The 18,568-nt window shown below is 36.9% G+C and overlaps 1 long non-coding RNA gene across 1 annotated transcript; it reads left to right on the forward strand.

Annotated features, from left to right (window-relative positions):
• Positions 1–3,960: 3,960 nt before the first annotated feature.
• Positions 3,961–17,432, forward strand: LOC144209129 (uncharacterized). The gene is made up of 5 exons (XR_013329009.1): positions 3,961–4,097; positions 9,580–9,621; positions 16,700–16,886; positions 17,127–17,258; positions 17,335–17,432. It is a non-coding gene; the product is annotated as an uncharacterized LOC144209129 (long non-coding RNA).
• Positions 17,433–18,568: the final 1,136 nt, after the last annotated feature.

The raw sequence follows: 18,568 nt of genomic DNA on the forward strand, positions 1-18,568 counted from the left end.
AGAAGTAGTGACTTATACTAGCTCCAAGCTAAATTCTCTATAGGTTGTACACCCTATTTTTCCCCCAACCCTTGTTATCTTTATGTCTTGTGGGACTAAAGTCACGTAGCTATCGGGCGACTAATAATTTGCTTGCTCGCATCCAGAGCGTGTCGAAAAAAAGAGCTCTTGTCTTTGTAGTGGAGAAGAAGCTCCAACATCCTTTTGCACGCCTATCCAATTAACACCCCGCCTGCCAATCTCTTGTTGGGGTCACATGCTAGATCCCGCAGCGTCGCTCTACCTGTCCAGTGCTCTAAACGCAATCTGGAATTAACGCTGCATCTCACCTGGTCACGCAGACGTGCCTCAGATTAGACCAGTGCAGTCAAGAGATATGCCAGGCTGTCCAAATGAGGTTGCTCAAGGTCAAATTTTCAAATGCAGCAGGGGCTTTTGTTTTGAAACTTCTTTCATATTCATTAAACTCTGAGGTGAACATGCTCCCCTGCCACTGAACTACCTATTTTATTTTTTATTTTTTTCCACTTAAGCCTGATAAGAGATTATATTTTAATGAATAACTAGAAGTGGCAAATTATCATACCTATTTATGCTCAGTAAACTATTCTGAGACAAAGTAGTACTTCTATTGTCACGTAAAATCTTCTTAAAAACTAAAATATCATAATTTCTGTCTTCATCATTGACGTAAGAGAAATCTCATGGCACTAAAGAAAACCAATTTTATTTACTCAATTAATGACAATGTCGTGTCAATTTACTCACAAATTCAGCTACTCAGTTTGAACTCTTTAGTTGAAAACAAAGCTCAATTTCTTTTAAATTAATGGCAAAAACTACACAGATTAATTATACATTCTTGAGTCTAATGGATAAGTATTTATCCTGCCTGTCTATTACATGCATTGATCCAGTAGATTAACCAAAATACTTTAATTTGGAGGAATGAAGCAACCTTCTCAGTTTATACTGGTTTTGAAGCTCTGCCTATTGTCGTCATTGTTGACAGTGTGTTATTAAATTGGGAAAAATGTGCACCAATAGATTTGGAAGTAATAAGATGTGTGCTTATATTGCAAATGAAAGCAGGTAGCTTTGAAAAAAATTCAATAATATTTAAGACCCTAGCTTGCCTCTCTGTTAGTAGCAAGCCTGAGAAAATAACATTATGGGTCAACACAGACACGGATACGCTTTACTATCCAAGGATGATAGAAACCATTAACATCAAGCAAAGGCCTATCACTTTGCAGGACTGAACATTGTATGTGAAAGGTTACACTCAACTCAATTTTTTCCGGCAGTTATTAAGACAACACTTGTGGAGTCTGGTGGGTGTTTTGTTTTTTTATTCGTTTTTAAAAAGTCTATATTACACTGCAAGTCAACAAAATAATATGACATAACTGCAGCTCGTTCCTGGCATATAATTAGGATATCCTTACATTGTATTGTCAGTGCTGACAGGAGTTGTGAGTAGCTTATCAAATGATGTACTGCTGTTTGAGACATCTATGTAAGAGAATTAAGCATTTATTCTCCCTTAGTCTGAATGTGAGCATTAATTGTTTTTGTCTCATTGTGCCTTGTGATTTTTCAGGGTATCCCAGGCTACTGTCCAAAAATTTGGCTGGGATAGGCTCCAGAACCACAGCAACCCTTGTGATGATAAGTGGAGTGGAAAATGAAAGAATGGAAACAAATTATCCAGGTGAGGAGTGAAACTAATGTAAAATAGAAAATATTCCTAAAAAAACTCATCTTTTTTGTTTCTTAAAATGCAGGTAAATTTAGTTTTTGACAATTACATTGAGAAAAGACATCTATTCAATAAACAATAAGATTAAATATTTAAGATGAATATTTTTTTTCATTTTTCCAGTCATCACATTATGAAGTAATGCACATTCAGTGTAAGTTATTGCACATGGCACATGAATGACATTCTAAACATGGAATGTGGGTTGAATAACAAAGTATGAAGTCTAAAAACTGAGAAAATACTCTGCTTTTCCACTATGAAAGCTCAACTACAAAGTACAACAAACGAATCCTCTTGCTTGGCTCACTTTGATAGTGGACCAGCCGTGTTATAAATAATGTATTACAGGATTTACAATGCAGAGAAAGAGTCTAATCTGCCATCAGGAGAATGAAAATTCATTTCCAAGTGCCTAAAGGAGAGTAAAAAAAATGTTAACTCTTTGCAGTCTGTCACATAAAAGAGCTCATATCTTTTTTCTTTTTGCATTGTGCAGTTTAAGAGTGTTTGGTTTCCCTCCCCTCGTCACCCCCCCCCCAACCTTTCTTACAGTTTGTGCTAGCTCATTTTTCTGGCAAAAAGGTGTTTGTGGTCTACTGGGACCACTTAAAAGTTTATGCAGAGTACTAGCCAAGTTGGACAAAAAAGGCCTTGAAGTATACACACACTGGCCCCTTTCTCAGAGCCTCTTAGCTCCGGCTTTGGGGGAGTGTTGTTGGTTTACGAGAGAGAAAATAGCCCCGGCCCTCCGCAAAAGTGAAATGGGATTAAGGCCTTTGTTCGGCCCACAATGGTGAGGGGAATTAGCAATAGTTGTAGGCACTTAGAAGCGCTCTCACACAGAAGCTTATCCCAGATTTTGCACAATAATCATTTGAATATCAACAGTGTTTTGCAACTACAGCGCTAATGTATAAACCTACCTTTCGGATATCAAAATCCCCCGCCTGCCAGCAAAAAGGGGAATTTCTACCCGCATACAAGTACTTAATGGTCTCAATTTTTTCTACTTTAAACATGATTTTACACCCCACAAAAAAGGGTAAAATTATGATTTGAAACTAGTTCTTATTTATTTATTTGAATGCTACTGGGTTTATTTGTTAATTGTTATTGTGAAGAATGCAAGCAGACTAAATCTAACCTGCAGCTCAATCCGATATTGTTTGGCCAGAAATTAATCACTTTTGTTTGTGTTTTTGTTCATTATAGAGGTATTTTTTGATCAATCGTCAATGTTTATAGAATATATTTGTGTAAATATCTTACACTTATCTTACACTTTATGTTATGTAGAAAACTGAAGTCATTTACTGTTTTTGTACTGTTTGGTGATCAATGTAGTCGGTAGATCTTGAATATTTAAAATGTTTCCGGACTATTCTCATCTCTAGTCCCTTGAATCATAATATAACTGAGATGTCATTGGTTAGTTTTTAGCCAGTCTTTTCTAAGTCCATGGATGACAATTTTGGGAGTGGACATCGCGAACAAGGCGCGAAGAAGCGCAATGGGCTTCGTCTTTTTTTTTTTGCCCACGCAGTGAACACGTATTGTCCCGATCACAAAACATTGAGTGAGATCAGCAGACTTGTCAAGAGGCCCTGGCTTGAATATGAATGATGAGAGAAGAGCAGGGTGGTCCGGGTACTGCTTCTCACTGTTAGGCAGGTGAAAATAAGCTCCACTGGCCCCTCCACCTGCTTTCATTTCATGTCGGCCAATACGTGATGACTGAAATGGATTTACTCAGCTTCTCGTCCACATTTATGAGTAGAAATAGTTGATTTCCAAGCCGATTGGGTCCTTAGCTGTCAAAACCTAGAAATGAAGACATAACGCCTCCCTTCTTCCATTTAGCTGAATGCCCTCGAGTGTCCACATTGTATCAGAGTGAATGTGGCGACTACGACGCGCAAGATGAATAAAGTTATCCAACGGGGGGCTGAATAGGATGTAGTCGGTAGAAGGGGGGTAGCCCACGGCTTTTTGAGGGCCTGGCGGTTCGGGGGTCACGGCCCAGCTGCCTTTTAGGGGTGAAAGGGACACCAGCGGGGCCGGACGGCCCCGCCAAAAGAGCTGACAAAAACCCCAACGGTGTCAAATAAAGACATCCCAGATTGGACGTTGACAGGTTTCTCCCCCCCCTCCTCCCTCCCCGAGTCGCCCAACACACTTCACACTTTGAGTCTTGGCTCGCGTTTGTATCAAGTGTTCTGGTCAGTGTCTACTAGTTGTACACTTCAAAAGTATACATTTTTTTAACAAAGTTTTTCTTTCATTTCTTATGATAATGTGGTACTTTGGTGAAATCAGCTGCATTTCTTCACAGGTAGGATTTCTATTTGTTTGATTTGTTTGGACAACATTTTTTGCTTTATTTTGGGGAAATAATTGACGTATTAAAAAATCTGGTGAAATAATGGTATAATAGTCCACTATTGGACGTTGGGCGGCCCATTTAGACTTTGGTCTCGTGCCATAGGTTGACTCACCTGTGCCGTCATCCTCGCCTGGCTCCCTGTACAGTTCAGGATTTAGTGCATTCACAGCCTTCATTGGTCAGGTTGTGGAACTCTTGTCTTTTAATTGTCCCGTGGAGCCGTAAAAAGACTGTCTGTCACCCCCTGATTAGAATCTAAAGGTGATAAACCCTTTGAGTCTATTGCCCATGATTTATGGAATAGAGGTAGTTCCATATCCACCAAGAGCCCTCTCTGTATTTTTTAGATTTTTTTAAGCAGTTAAAAAACCTTTATATTATGTTTTATTTGGAAGTATTATTGTCAATCTCCCGGAAGTATTATTGTCAATCTCCAGGAAGTACTTTTGTGTCCCATTCCTGGAATAATTTCCTTATACTATAAATAAAGTTAGCTCATTTACCATAGTGGGGCACGTCTAGTATTCCCATCACAAATGGTGGCAATCAGAACATCTTCATCAGTGGCGGTCTAGATAGGGAATTTCGAAAATCTTCCAATAGGTTTAAATTGACTGGGCTAAGTAGGCTAATAATCATGCCACATTATAAGGAATTGTCAGTTGATTTCCACTGTCAGTAGGCAGCGGTCCAAAGATGTGCCGACCTCCTCCGCCTGGGGGGGTCAAATACAATCTCCATGTTAAAAACACCGCCGGAGAAATCCCCGCGAGATGATTAGAGTGTTCGACGTGGGCCGGCGTAGCGGGATGGAAGTGTACGACAAACATTGTGTTCCGGTTGGCGTGCGGTAATCGTGTTGTTTTCACGTGTAGCCAAAGGCGATGATAAAGAGACAAAAGATGCTTCTGTCAAGTGTGCTGTCAAAATGGAAAATATGGTCCATTACATGTGTCAGGTTGTAATTACACACACATCCGCACACTAAAAAGTCATCATTTTTATTTTTGAATTTTTTTTGGCTCTCCTTTTCATCCAATGTGTGTCAAGTGTCATCAGAGCGCTTTATTCATTCATCATCACGGTCTTCACATTTAAATTCATTTTCCTTCAGGCTCTGTTTCTTTTTTTGGTTTTAATTTCTGCATATGTGCAGAGTTTACTGGGGGATAGATCATTTGTAGCGAGAAGAAAAGAGATCACTGGCACGACGGCAATTTGTCTGATGAGCGACGAGATGAAGAAGTACTTTTACAAAAGGAGCAAAAACACGGCAGTGACAAGCGCGTTCAGTTGGCACAGTTTGCGTCACTTTGCATTCTAAATGACGACACTGACATGTTCTATTCTATTGTTCACTGAAGGCCTTCACCATTCTATTAACAATCATTTGTAGAATTTGAGTGGGAGACATAGCAGATTAGAGTAAAGACTTAATTTTGCATTATTGTATTTTCATAAATAAATGTTGGAATTTTGCTTTAATGTATTTCTATAAAATACATCTTGGATTTTCGAATTGTTTATGCAATTAGAGATAATGTAAAGGCTAAAAAATATATATTTAGACACTCAAGATGCAATTTGTATGTCACTACACATTTTAATTTAACAGTTAATGTAATATTGGGGATTATAATTTGAGGATGTTGACATGATTCAAATGACGGGTATACAATTAATGTGGTTCAATAAGAAACAAGTTTGAACAGTTATAACAGGAATTATTGTCATTTTTCTTAAATGAAATGACAAAATAAACATTTTTAAGGCTTTTCCTTGCTTCTATCGTTAAAAAGTACTGTTGTATTGTCGTAAAACTGTCATTTTTTCTTAAAATCTGCTTGATTTCATCCATTTCAAACCATTAATATTTAAAATTCCGGTAATATTGTTAATGTTGTTGTTTTTTTTTCATTTTTACTCTGGCCCTAACGCTTATTTGTAAGCTGGAGAGCGTGTTATGCTGAAAAGAAGAGAAAAAACCCCGCAATCTGTTGTGGGTGTGTGCGTGCCACGTAACAATAGATAGAGGAGCATGATGACTTATTAAACAGAGCCAACCTGCGGCGCGTCTTTTTCTCATTAACTTTTCAATTCCCTGCCTTTGAAAGGCGTCGGGTGCGCTGACCAAACTCTTGCCGTGTAATTCTCTTCTGGCTTGCTTTCATCAGTACCATTGGGTGGAGAAATATGAAGCTGATTTTTATCTATCTGCCTCTAAATTCACAAAAAAAAACCCTCAAGCTTCGGCCCTCCTCCCTCCTCCTGTGGAAGGCATCTCCATGATGTGCCCGCCACTATTGCTGATCCCCAGTGTCCGATAAGAATTCTACTCTTCTTTTTTTTTTTTTTTAATGATTTGACAGGCACCTGACATGAGCTCTGTTTACACCACACTGGTCACATGAAAGCATGTCTATCTATTAAATCTGGCTCTTCATAGACGACATATATTGATGCCTACAAATGCTTGTAATTTGATATAATGCCAATTATATTAGTGCTAAAAAGGAAAATAATAAAATAAATATTCTTTTAAGGATGCAATCTTAACTTTTGGGGTTTTTCCAATAGGTATATTTTTCTAGAGTTTTAAAATTGGCTTGTATAATTCAATATTGATGAAAACAAATCTAGATTTAACAGTTTCTTTCATTTTAAAGCACAGAATAATAGCATATACATAATTAGTGTTCGATTCATTTGGATTTTGCTTTTTGTAACTTTATTTAAAAAACAAAATGGTTATATTTGAGTGATGATTTTAGATTACATTGACCCATTTGAAAATCCCAAAGAATGAACTCATTCTGATTGTCCTACATTTACATTTCCTTTAAAAAAATAAAAATAAATGCCTAATTCCATTAGGTGTTTGACAATTTAATTTAATTTAATTGAAGAAAAGTTGGATTTCCATTCATTACTTTATTATTAAATATAAAATATATTTTAAAAGAAAATGTTTAGAAGTACACATATATCCTTTTGAATGTTTTTTTTCTTTTATGATATTTTAAAATGAATAAATAACATGATTAATCATTTTATGTTTTTTTTTACTATTAGCAGTTGGAAAGAAGCCAACACAACAGAGTTCTACCACTACACTAATAAACATATTGTCCAAAATAACTCATCACACAAGTGACAAATGCCTTAAGATAAAAAAAAAAAGTAGTATTAGTGGTAATAAGACAGTTGGTGTCACATGTGCTTACTTTGAATGTGTTGCGTTCACTCCTCATCTGCTCTAATTCTCTCTCAAGTGCTTTCTGGCACTTTTGCCACACTATCCTGGCGTACTTCTCTTTGAAAGTCTACAGCGACGTTGTCACTTGTGGGAATGGAGGCAGGGGGGAAAAAAAAAAAACTTTCATCACACATGGCTAGCTAATCAATTGAAATCCAGCTGCCTTAGCGCAGCCCACGCATCCCCCGAGCTTGGTTGTAACGTAGACTGGCTTTCATCAGCTCAGCCTCCTTCAAAAAAAAGAAAAAAGAAAATAGAGAACTCCTGCTCTGATGAACATTTCAGTTTGAAACGGATATCCATACCTACATTATAGAGACTTTAAAGTTCTCTTGTTTGGGTATCGTTTCATTCATGGGTCCATTTAACTTAATCATCAAAAAGAAAACAATGGTATTTCTTTTTTTTTTTAATTCAGAAATCTATTTTTAATCCTGAAGTTTTTCATTATTTTCCTTTTGTTCTTTATGTAACAACAAAAATTTATTAGGCCAATGATGTTTTTTTTATTGTGTGATATTTAAACATACACAATAAAGGAATATAAAAGTTTTGTAATGTTTTTACATAGTGTTAGTATATGCCATCAAACATATTTTGGTAGAGTGAAAATTGTTCTTTTTCAAAGTTAGAAATTCAACAAAACAACACAATAAAAAAAAAAAAAAATCCTCCAGATTTTCTAACAACTTCATTTTCACTTCAATAAAAATCAAATACAATCATAATTCTTAATCTTCTTTGTTTTCCCCAAGAGAACCGCATTACATCTTTAATATTTAATCATACTTGCACAAATTAAGGAGGAAAAATATCCACTTTTTTTTTGTTTTTACCCCTCACCTCTACTCACCCTATATTTAGAAAAGTGGTAGTTTGCGCAGTATAGCTGAACAAGGTCAACTCCAAACTTTTTAATTGGACAACGAGTCTGCAGTCTGGATATATAATGAGTGCAAAATTTTGCTGTTGTTTTTTTGTTTCATTAACACATTTTGGTATATTTTTTTAAATGATATTATAATAATGTTTTGAAATGTTTGACAAGACCTTCATATTTGCCTTTCTTCCAATGCCCCCCCACCCTTGCTAGCTCTCTGCTGACCGGCCCAACGTCATTATTATTTCATATTTGTAATCTCCACCTTCACGGGGGTAGAATATTATCTGCAATCATCGCTGTCGTTGTGGTCGCCGTCCTGGCAATTCTCTTGCTGCCTCCCAAATAAGTCATTTAGTTGTAAAGCAGCTTCATTTATTCCACCTATTCATCCTGCCTTTTCTTAGCTGTCATATATCTAAATACAAATCTTCATTTTCTAACTGACAGCTTATTACCTCTGAGCATACATGCTGATAAATTTAATTCCAATGAGTTAGTGTCCATTTTGGCCATCGGATTTAACCGCTAATGTGAAAGCACACATACAGTATGTGTATGTTGGAGGACAAGAAAAATTCTGACAGAAAATTGTATTGTAAATGTGCATTGTGTAAAAGATAAACCAAAATGAAATGTGCAATCACATTTTTTTAAATAGTCATGTATAATGTTTTTTCTGGTGTAAAAAATACTTTCCCAGATATTCAGGCAAATATTCAATACTTTTCTTTAAAATCAACATAACTGGCCCATAGTATTGTTTCTTTTACTTTAAACAAAAATGTGCATGGAGAAGTCATAAAAGCAAATTTACGTTCAAAATTTCATTATTTATCTTCCTCTCAGTGACTTTTAATTAAAATTGAAGTTCATTATTTTAATGTACATTCAAATGCCATCATTTAAAAATCACATCAGTTACAATTTTCTCTCAAAAAAATAAAAAAATGTCGCAATATGATGAGCTTTAATTATTTTACATATTACAACTTCTTACAAAAAAATACCCAGTTATATTCTGACTGGTTCCAACTTTTAAAATTTATTCTTGTACTTTTTTGACTTAGTGTAAAAATGATGTGATGTAAATTCAATGATGCAAACTCTCAGACAACTCAACTTTATTTTCCCTGTTATGGTCTATAATTTTATCTTTAATGGTAATATAGTTCCCTATGATTAAAAAATGTGTTTGATTTACCCACTAAAGATGCCCACCTCCACATGCAGTACATATTTTCTGTCCAATTATGTTTTTAGTAATCATTTGTATTGTGTATTTTTCTTTGCAGGATGATGTACGTGCCACAGCTCGGAATGCATTTTCTCTAAAAGTAAGTAAACCATTATTATTAGCTGTGATGTTGCTCCCTCACAGCACCCGTTAACAATGTGGCTAACGAGACCCATTAAAGGATGAAAGTGTTCTCAACAGGTACGAGAGAACACTACTGCTTGGGAGCTGTGAATGTGCACTCAAAGAAAGTAAAAGTAGAGGAGAGGCTCTCAGGGGGGGAGTAAAAAGACCCCCTGCCAGACACAATACATCTACAAAAAAAAAAAGTTTGTTTGGAAATTTGGATTTAAGCAAATATACCAAAAAGTGAATAAGTAAATGTTAGTATTTTACTATTTAGTTCTTGTTAAATGCAATTTCAAATAATTTTGTTTACTAATCCCTATTTTTAGGTCAACGCTGAAATGTACCCACTTTTATTCTTTTGTTGTGTGTGGATATATTTTTGATTATTTCCAAAAAATCTCTTTTTAATATTTTACACTATGGTGCAGAAATGCCATTTAATTTACTTTAATTTGGCAATATTAATCAGAGAACATTTTGCATGGAAAAAACATATTTTGAGGGTTTTAAGATTTAAATATTCCCAATACAAAGTATAAAAAATCCCCCTAAATTTGATGCATAGAGGATATTTTTCCATTTAATGGCTAATTGTAGTTATAAGCAAATGTAAGCCTAATTAGTGGCGCTGTGTGCAAATACGGCTTTTGTGAAAAGACTTTCTGCCGCCGCAGCAGCTTTTTTTTCTTTTTTCTCTGTGGCTTGCAGCAGGACTTTTTCCCCGCTGAAAGGCTTCACGCTCGGATTAACCGTGGCTAAAGGCTCCGGAGAAAAAGTTCCTGCTAACTCGCTACATTTCTTTCTCGCGTTGTCTTTTTCTTCAATTCCAGCACCCCCCCCCCCCCCCCCCCCTCAAAAAAAGAAAGATAATGCACCATAGGTAGAACCTCTCTAACACAACAAATACGAAACAAGATCACCATTTTAAAACCTAAATTGTATTTTAAGAGACAAACAAAATAACATTACCAGCAGAATGCAAATAAAAATGATATGACAGTTATGTCAAATGAATTTATCTTTTTTTTGTGCTTGTCTGCACAAGTTTTGCCAATGTTATCAGCAGTTTCCGCTCAAGAATAGCTTGAGGTGTTTAGAGTGTAAATCCGTCCAAAGCTGCCAGACACACATACACACGAGGACTCAGCATATGCTAAATACAGATAAGAGTATTCCTAATAGATCTGCAAAAAAAAAAAAAAAATGAAAAAAAAAGTCTGGTCGCAACGTAGCTCAATGGATATGCTTTGAATGTAGTTGATAAGTTGGCTTAAGCTTGAATGCTGTAGCCTGACGCAACATTGTGCGACTGGGGCCCGCTTCATCACAAACCTTGCCTTCCAGTAAAGACCCCCTTTCTGGTGATGGTGGGGGGGGATTAGAGAAAAGCCTTCCAGATCAGCTCCTGTCTTACTATAATTTATGATTAGAAATACGGTCGTGCCGGGGAGGAAAAATTCAACGCGTCGGAAAATATTTTTAAGCCTTTATTGATCTATTTTGTTCAGATGATATAAGATGGAGGACAAAGAATACTTTTTCATATTTGGGCTAGTTTTAGTTATTTAGTTTGTTTTTTTTGAAGGAATTAATAGCAGAATTAAAGTCACCAACAAAGAAAGTTAATAGATAGATGATGGATGGATGAAGATACATTGCTTTAGAACATAAAAAATATCATGATAAAATTTGAAACTGATCACTTTCTAACATGGTACATTGTACTGTATTGATTTGAGAAAATAACTGCAGTCCTACCAGATATTTATATAGAAATATGTATAAATAACAAGGAAAATTTGGGCCACAAAAACAAGGACAAAACATGAGTTAAATTGCATTTCTTTAGAAATATCTTACTCAACTATATAATAAAATTTAAATATATATGTTTTGAAACAATATAACCCTATAAGGAATGTTTATATTTAGTTTTTTTAAACTCTCCTTTTTAGCTGTTTTGGGAACCTGAGTGTTTATATTTTTTGCTCAAAATGTTTCCTTAATCCACTCTTGTATGTCTCTTGATCAAAATGTTTAGATTAGGTAAAAAAGCAACATGATTGAGTTGACCTTTGAAGAACATTTATTTGAAAAGAAGACAGCATTTCATTGGGACCTTTATGGAAGTTTTCAGGGTCGTGTCGGTGAGTTGGGAGTGCATCTCTTCCCTTGCCTCCTTAATAAGCTGCTCCTGTAGGCCTCTACTGTAATATATTGCAGCAATAAAGCAATTCCGAAGCCAACCTGGCCTTTTGACCGGTGCTGAGAGTCTGGAAAGCAGCAGGCCCACCTCTGCTAACTAGGCTACCTCTCTAATATGAGATACCTGTCCCCGGCTTTTCACAAGGGGGAGTGGTAGTGGAGGGGATTGAGTGGGGGGTGAGGCTTAGCGCTTGATATTTTCATTTGGTCCCCCAAGATGCCACCGCACCGCTTTAATCTCGCGGTTGACGTCGGCCCGCTCTGTTCATGAAAAGTAGGCCTCAACTCTGACCCGAGGGGAGGTGCCGTCATAGAAAAATGACAGTGGTGGGTGGGAGCAGTGGGGGGGGAGTTCTATCCTTGACCCCCTCCCATTGGCCTGCCAAAGTCTTTCCCTTGCCCTTCTTAATCAGGTGGCACCCTTCTCTTTTAGCCGGGGAGATGTATTCTCTACATCCAGCTGTGACTTTTAACTCCATGTGGCCACAGATGTTGGCGGATAAAGACGTAGGGCAGACATCTTAAAAGGACGGAAGGGGGTGTTTGATTTTGTTAATTGATTATTAAGAACCAGAAAAGCTATTGAATAAGTTAAAGGTGGGTTTATCAATTACACTGAGCCCCCTTTAATGATGGAGTATTAGTTCCAAAGCCAGTTGCGATCATAATTCGACGATATAGAGAGAGGGTATTGGAGACACATTATTTTAATATAATTATTTTCCTTCCTCACATTTTAAACACAATTAGACTGATCAAAATGCATCTAATAAACAATTGTTATTTGGAACGAAAATTAGTTTAGTATCAGTTAAAATAATGAATTAATGGGTGAAATTCATCTTTTTTTCTCTAAATGTAAGGGAATAAAATCAAATTTGTCGGAATATATTTTTTTAATATTATTTTTAGACAGATCGCTCAGCAAAATGCAAACCAGCCCCCATTTCCTTCGGCATTAGAGCCTTTCGTTTAACGTACATCCTTTACTCATAAATGCAATTAAATGAGCATCAAAGCATGAACCATGCGCACTTGTCTTGCTTTTTCAGTGGTTCTCTTGCTTCTTTTACTCCAAAAAGCAAAGCAAAATTTCATATGGTACTTCTAAGCAATGCTACTAGAATTGATCTCGGCACCAAACTAACACCCCCATCACAAAGCCTTGAGCCGTGACATTATTATTCCCAAATCAATTTCCTGCGTAAATGTTCACGTGTTAACCACAGCATAGCACTAATGCTAATGACTTCCTCACAATGGTTCTCCTACTTCTTTTCCAACGTGGTTGTTACGATATACGGCACAAACAAGCCACTTCTCTACTGCTGATTGACGGGCAGAATCAATTGCTCCCCATAGCATCTGTGTCAGTCTATTAGGCCACTGGCCGCTGTAATGATAGGCTGCTCTCCAACAGATTATAGAGCTGACGCAACAAAGACTCGCGTACTTGCCTGGGTATCATTGATAATATTTCACTCACGGCAGGTAAACACAGACAGATTACAATGTTGATGGTATGAGGAATTGTCTCCTTGTCTTTAATAGGGAATGAATTATTAATGTAGCCATATTAGTGAGAGATTCTTTTGTTTCCTTGATGTACAGTGAAGAAAATAATGATCTGGTCCACTGGAAAATCCGTATCTTCACTCGGTTAGAATAAAATTCACGAATTGTTATGGTATTTTATTGATCATGGTGATAGACGGAATATACATCAAAAGTGCTACTAAAAAAATGTAATACATGTTGTTCATTTATAGAGCAAAATAAGAATTTGATTCTCTATAACTTTAAAGCTTGGCTTATACCTACAGCATATATTTAAAGTGGATTGTGATTTTGTTTTGGGTTTTTTTTCCCTCCAATATCAATAGCAAGACTTTGAAGCTGTTTCTCAGGATTTAGACCAGAGGATGCAGACCGGTCAGTCCTCAAGGACTGCCATGGGTCCAGGTTTTTGTTCCAACAGATCCAGCCCCGACAATTTAACCAATGGGGTTTCTGCTGAAACAAGAAGCACCTGACTGCTATTTTTCAATACTCAAGGGTTCATGCAAGGTACTACCTTGTGGCATCACAATCATTAGAATGATAAGGAATCTGCCTTAAAGTACCTCAAAACTTTTTAATGATTTAAAAAGACAATTGGGTTTAAGAACATATAAACAACACAAAGAAGGCTTAGGTTATCAGTACTGTGGACAGGTCAGATGACACCAACTTTAAACTATTTGGCAAAAAACTCCACACCTTGCATTTGATCTCCAAACCTTAGCTTGTACTTGGCGGAGAAGATCTTGTTAACAAGCAGAGTAATAAGACAACGTTGGTCACAGGGTGTTTGTGATTTTGGCTCACTCCTTAAAAATCCTTCAAGTTTCTGAACCCAATTCCCAGAACAGGTGTGCTTTATACACATGAGCTGTTGAGATCAGGAGTATTGGAACCAGGCTGATGGTGCACAGCTGGTTGCAGTATGGGCACCAGGCCATCTGTGGTAGCTGTAGTTCGGGTCAAGTTTTATCGGATCCAAGACTTCTTGTGCTCAATTACACCCCATTTTCTAACTCTTTTGTTTTGAGTCATTTTTCAACTTACTGTATATTTTTGGCATTTTTTTTCTTTGTAAGTGAGCAATCTTACAAATTCAGTAGGGATCAAATCATTATTCCCTGCTTGTCTATCTATCAGCATAAAAGCCTCTCTCTGTTGGCAGATATTGAAAGTCATCAAAACAACAGGTGTTTCCTTAAAAAGCCCCCCCGCCCTCACTCAATCCTCTCTGTTTAATTGTAGTTAAGTGAAAACAACACGGGCTCTCTCCCTGCCAACATGACTCAAGTCCAAAGCGGGAAGTGCCAATAGCGTTTAACTGTTGTTCCTCCGTGTTTACACTCCATCAAAGTTTGATTGACTTAATTGAAAAGACTTCTATACTTCCAGCCATCGTCATTTCTTTCCCGTTGAACAGCCTCTTGCTTGCTGTGTTTAATTACCTGCAATAAAATTGGATTACTCACAAAATATGGCATGCATCAAGTGAGTCCCTGGCCCTAAGTGGCACTATTGTGAATTGTCAGAGTTGGAAAAAGATGACAAGAGAAGTCGAGGTGAGACAAAAAGACGAAGGGCGCGGCTAATGAGACTGGTTAGTGATTCAAATTTATTGAAATGTTATTAATTACGGACACCTATCATTCATAGCGGCCATTTGGCGTGAAAGGTAATTATGGACGACAATGACAGACAAGGAACAAGCCAAAGCGATCAAAGAAAGCGGGGGAAAGTTGCGTAGTGAAGCGGGCTGGGCCGCAGGCAAGCAGGCCTCATTAAAGTCCCACTGTGTTGATCACCAATTAACCTGTTTTGCTTTTGTGCTTTTGATGAGAAGCCGACGCCCCGCTCGGCTCGTAGCCTCAATAAGGGAGGCTACAAGTCGGAGGTGACCCGGTCCCGAGTGGTGCCCGGTGGCGAGCCCGCAAGCACTGATTGGTTCTCGCAGAAAGAAGCGATTGACAGATTGGTGCTTGGCGGGAATCAGTTGGGAATAATTTAGATGATATTTAGATGAGCATCAGGTGCTGATGAGGTGCTTTGACATAAAATGATAGTCTCATTTGCATCGACTGGAATGAAATTAGAATAAATGAAAAGGCACTGATTGTGTTTGTCTAGATTGTGCACCACTTTGAGTTAGCCAGACTGTAAATATCTAATATGTACTGTATATATTTCTTTTATACATACTTGATAGCATTCATAACAGCTTTTACCCCCTAACAAAATAAGATTAAAATTAATTGTTATATTTACACCCTTACTAAGATCATACTGCAGATAAGGACCTAGTTCTTTAAGGAATAGTAATAGATCTTCCCTTTTAATTTTATATTATTACCAATATTTATTGTTTAAATTACAAATGAATGCCAAACACTTCTTTCAAACCTAACTTGCATTATGAGGAAAATCAGTTGCTGAGAGATCATTTTATTTTGAAAATATCTATAGAAAGATACATCCATGATTTCTGTTATAATCTTCTAATTTAATTAATTTAATATAGGGGAAAGTAAATTGAGTTGAGATGGATGGATGGCTGCTATAATGAATAAAAGTGGTATAGAAAATGAATCACTGACTTAATGAAGTATAAAATATTCCACAATTCATAGAACTCCATCATAATAATGTGACCTTTCTTAAATCAACAATATCCATTATTGTTATATATTGTCTTTTTAAATCCGAAAATGCACTATGTGAAAATTCACATCCAGACTGGTGGTCACAAAAAAAATGCCAATGCAAAGTTCAATCAGTGTTTTTTTTTTCTTCTTTTTTCTTCCAACAATGATGAAAAAGGCAAATTAATTGACTGGGGGTTCAGAGAGGAATATTAGCACTTGGACTGAGATGAATAGGTGAGAAAATCTCCAGTCTGATTAGACGCCAACAAAATGGGTGGCCACTCTCAATTTTTATTATGCTGTGTTAGAGGTCATATTTAAAATGAGAGATTAGCCGCTCATCACAATATTGGTGGATTATCAGCTACCTGCTACGCTGACTGCAGGTCGATAAGAGTTTGACTGCATTTCAAATTAATTTTCCTCAGCTTTAAAGCCTCCTATCTTGTTATTGATCAGTCTGGTAATCCATAACCAAGCTCTTTTCGGTTCAGGGACTAAAGTAAAAAAAAGCTCAACGTGGAGGACTGACTAAGAACTTAAAAAAGAGACGTGGAAGTTCCTCCTTCAGTCGTCGCATTGATTTCCACGACAGCGGGAGCTCGTCACACCTCGGCTCCTTTATCTGTTTGTCTTCTCCAACAGAGGGACCTCCACCGCGGGTGAAATGTAGCCTGTGACCCTTGACCTTCTGGGTCTAGGATTTGTCTCCAGTGCAGTGACCACGAACAACCTCTGGTTTTGCTGTAAATGTCAGCGCGGCGCCGACTCCACCCTCTCTCCTGTGAAGCACAATGCTGCGCTCAAGCTGCACTAATAGGACACTTTGATGGTAGCGTAGTCATCGCTTGTCCTGGTCATTTGATAGTTGCACATCTACTCTTTCTCTCTCTCTCTTTTTCTGTCTTCCTCTCCTTCTTTGTTTCCACACTACATCCTGCTAATATATGGAATTCATGAAAAAAATGTTACAAAATACAATTTCCATCGCAATATATTTTATTTTGTGAGTTAATATTTCACTTTTGATTTAAAACAGTGTTCTTACTGGTTCTGTTGTCTTTCCTAATAGACTATGGTGATTGATGGCGTGAAGACATTGCTTGTAATTCAACCACTTTTGAAGCACTGTGTCACACCCTTCCCCCCTCCCCTATTCTCTTTTGAGCACACACACACATTTTTCCTCGCCGGGCCTCCCGAGGTTGGTGTCTCTGCGTTAGGACTCTATTGTTGTCCACCGCTGGATAATGCCCTTATTAATTGTACCTCTTTGTAAGGTGTCAGCTGCAGCCTCCGATTGAGATGGATGGATCTCTGGAGTGTGCTTTGCAGTACAGCCTGAAACATGAAGGGCAAGCAGCAAAAAAAAAAAAAACGTGCAAAAAAAAAGGTAATATTTTCATGATTTTATATATACTGGAAAGAAAGATTTTAGTGCTATGATGAAACATCATTTTATTGGTGGATTTCTTTGCATGTGTCCTGTAGTTAATTAGGTTTATTGAAGACTGTGGAGATCAAAAGCATTAACATCAAATCCTTTCCCTCTCATTAAAGGAGAAGGCATCCACTTCATTGATGCACATTCATCCTGACTGATAACTGAACTATATATATACTGTAGAATGCTCAATAGCCAATCTGCACAAACATTCAGCTTTGATCACTCTCGGAAATGGTTCATTTTTTTAATATGAGTAAATGCGTTTTTATTGATACTGGTGACCGTTATGCTATGTCAATTTTAATCTGCGGGTTATAATTTTAACAGCTTCTACATGGGAGTATTCAGTAAATGAAACCATAGCCCTAGTTGTAAATACTCTCAATTGGATTTCTCATGACAATTTATTTTTATTTTTTTCTTTTTAAGAACACTTTTACGTCAATTTGACACCAACAGTGTACCAATAAAAGATTATAACATGACCAAGTTTATGGGAGAAACTTTATTGACTGTTCTATACTGCCCTAGTGACCTTTTGTAAGTATCATTGAGCAAAATACTGAATCTCACTTTGGTCCTGATGCTGCGTCATCAGTGAGTAAATAAAGATTATCACTTGAGTTTCAACTTTCTTGTCATGTGGCAGATTTAATTGACCTGTTTGAATATTGTGGTTGAATATTATTTTTAAAACATTTCATTATTAATTGACACGTGGATCATTGTCAAAAATCCTTAAAAAAAAAAATAAATTACAATTGAAATGGCCATGCATTTTTCTTTTTTTCTATGAAATAGAAATAATCCTCTATACTTAGAATGAATAAGTCGCTGTACTGTTATTTTGTCTTATGCACCAACAAGAAATGACTGCACAGAAAAACAAGCGAAGCAAGAGTAAAAAATAAAAAATGAAAAAAAAACACTGAACATGAAATGATCCATTCCCCTCAGATCCTATTTAAGAGAGGGCTCTGCACATTTTGAAAGTGTCAATTGTTTTTGTCTCTTCAAGTGTGGCTAGAATGTTTGAATTCCAGCATTAAAGTGCAGCGCCCGCTGAG

Source organism: Stigmatopora nigra, chromosome 2 (genome assembly GCF_051989575.1).
Source record: "Stigmatopora nigra isolate UIUO_SnigA chromosome 2, RoL_Snig_1.1, whole genome shotgun sequence".
NCBI classification, from domain to species: Eukaryota; Metazoa; Chordata; class Actinopteri; order Syngnathiformes; family Syngnathidae; genus Stigmatopora; species Stigmatopora nigra.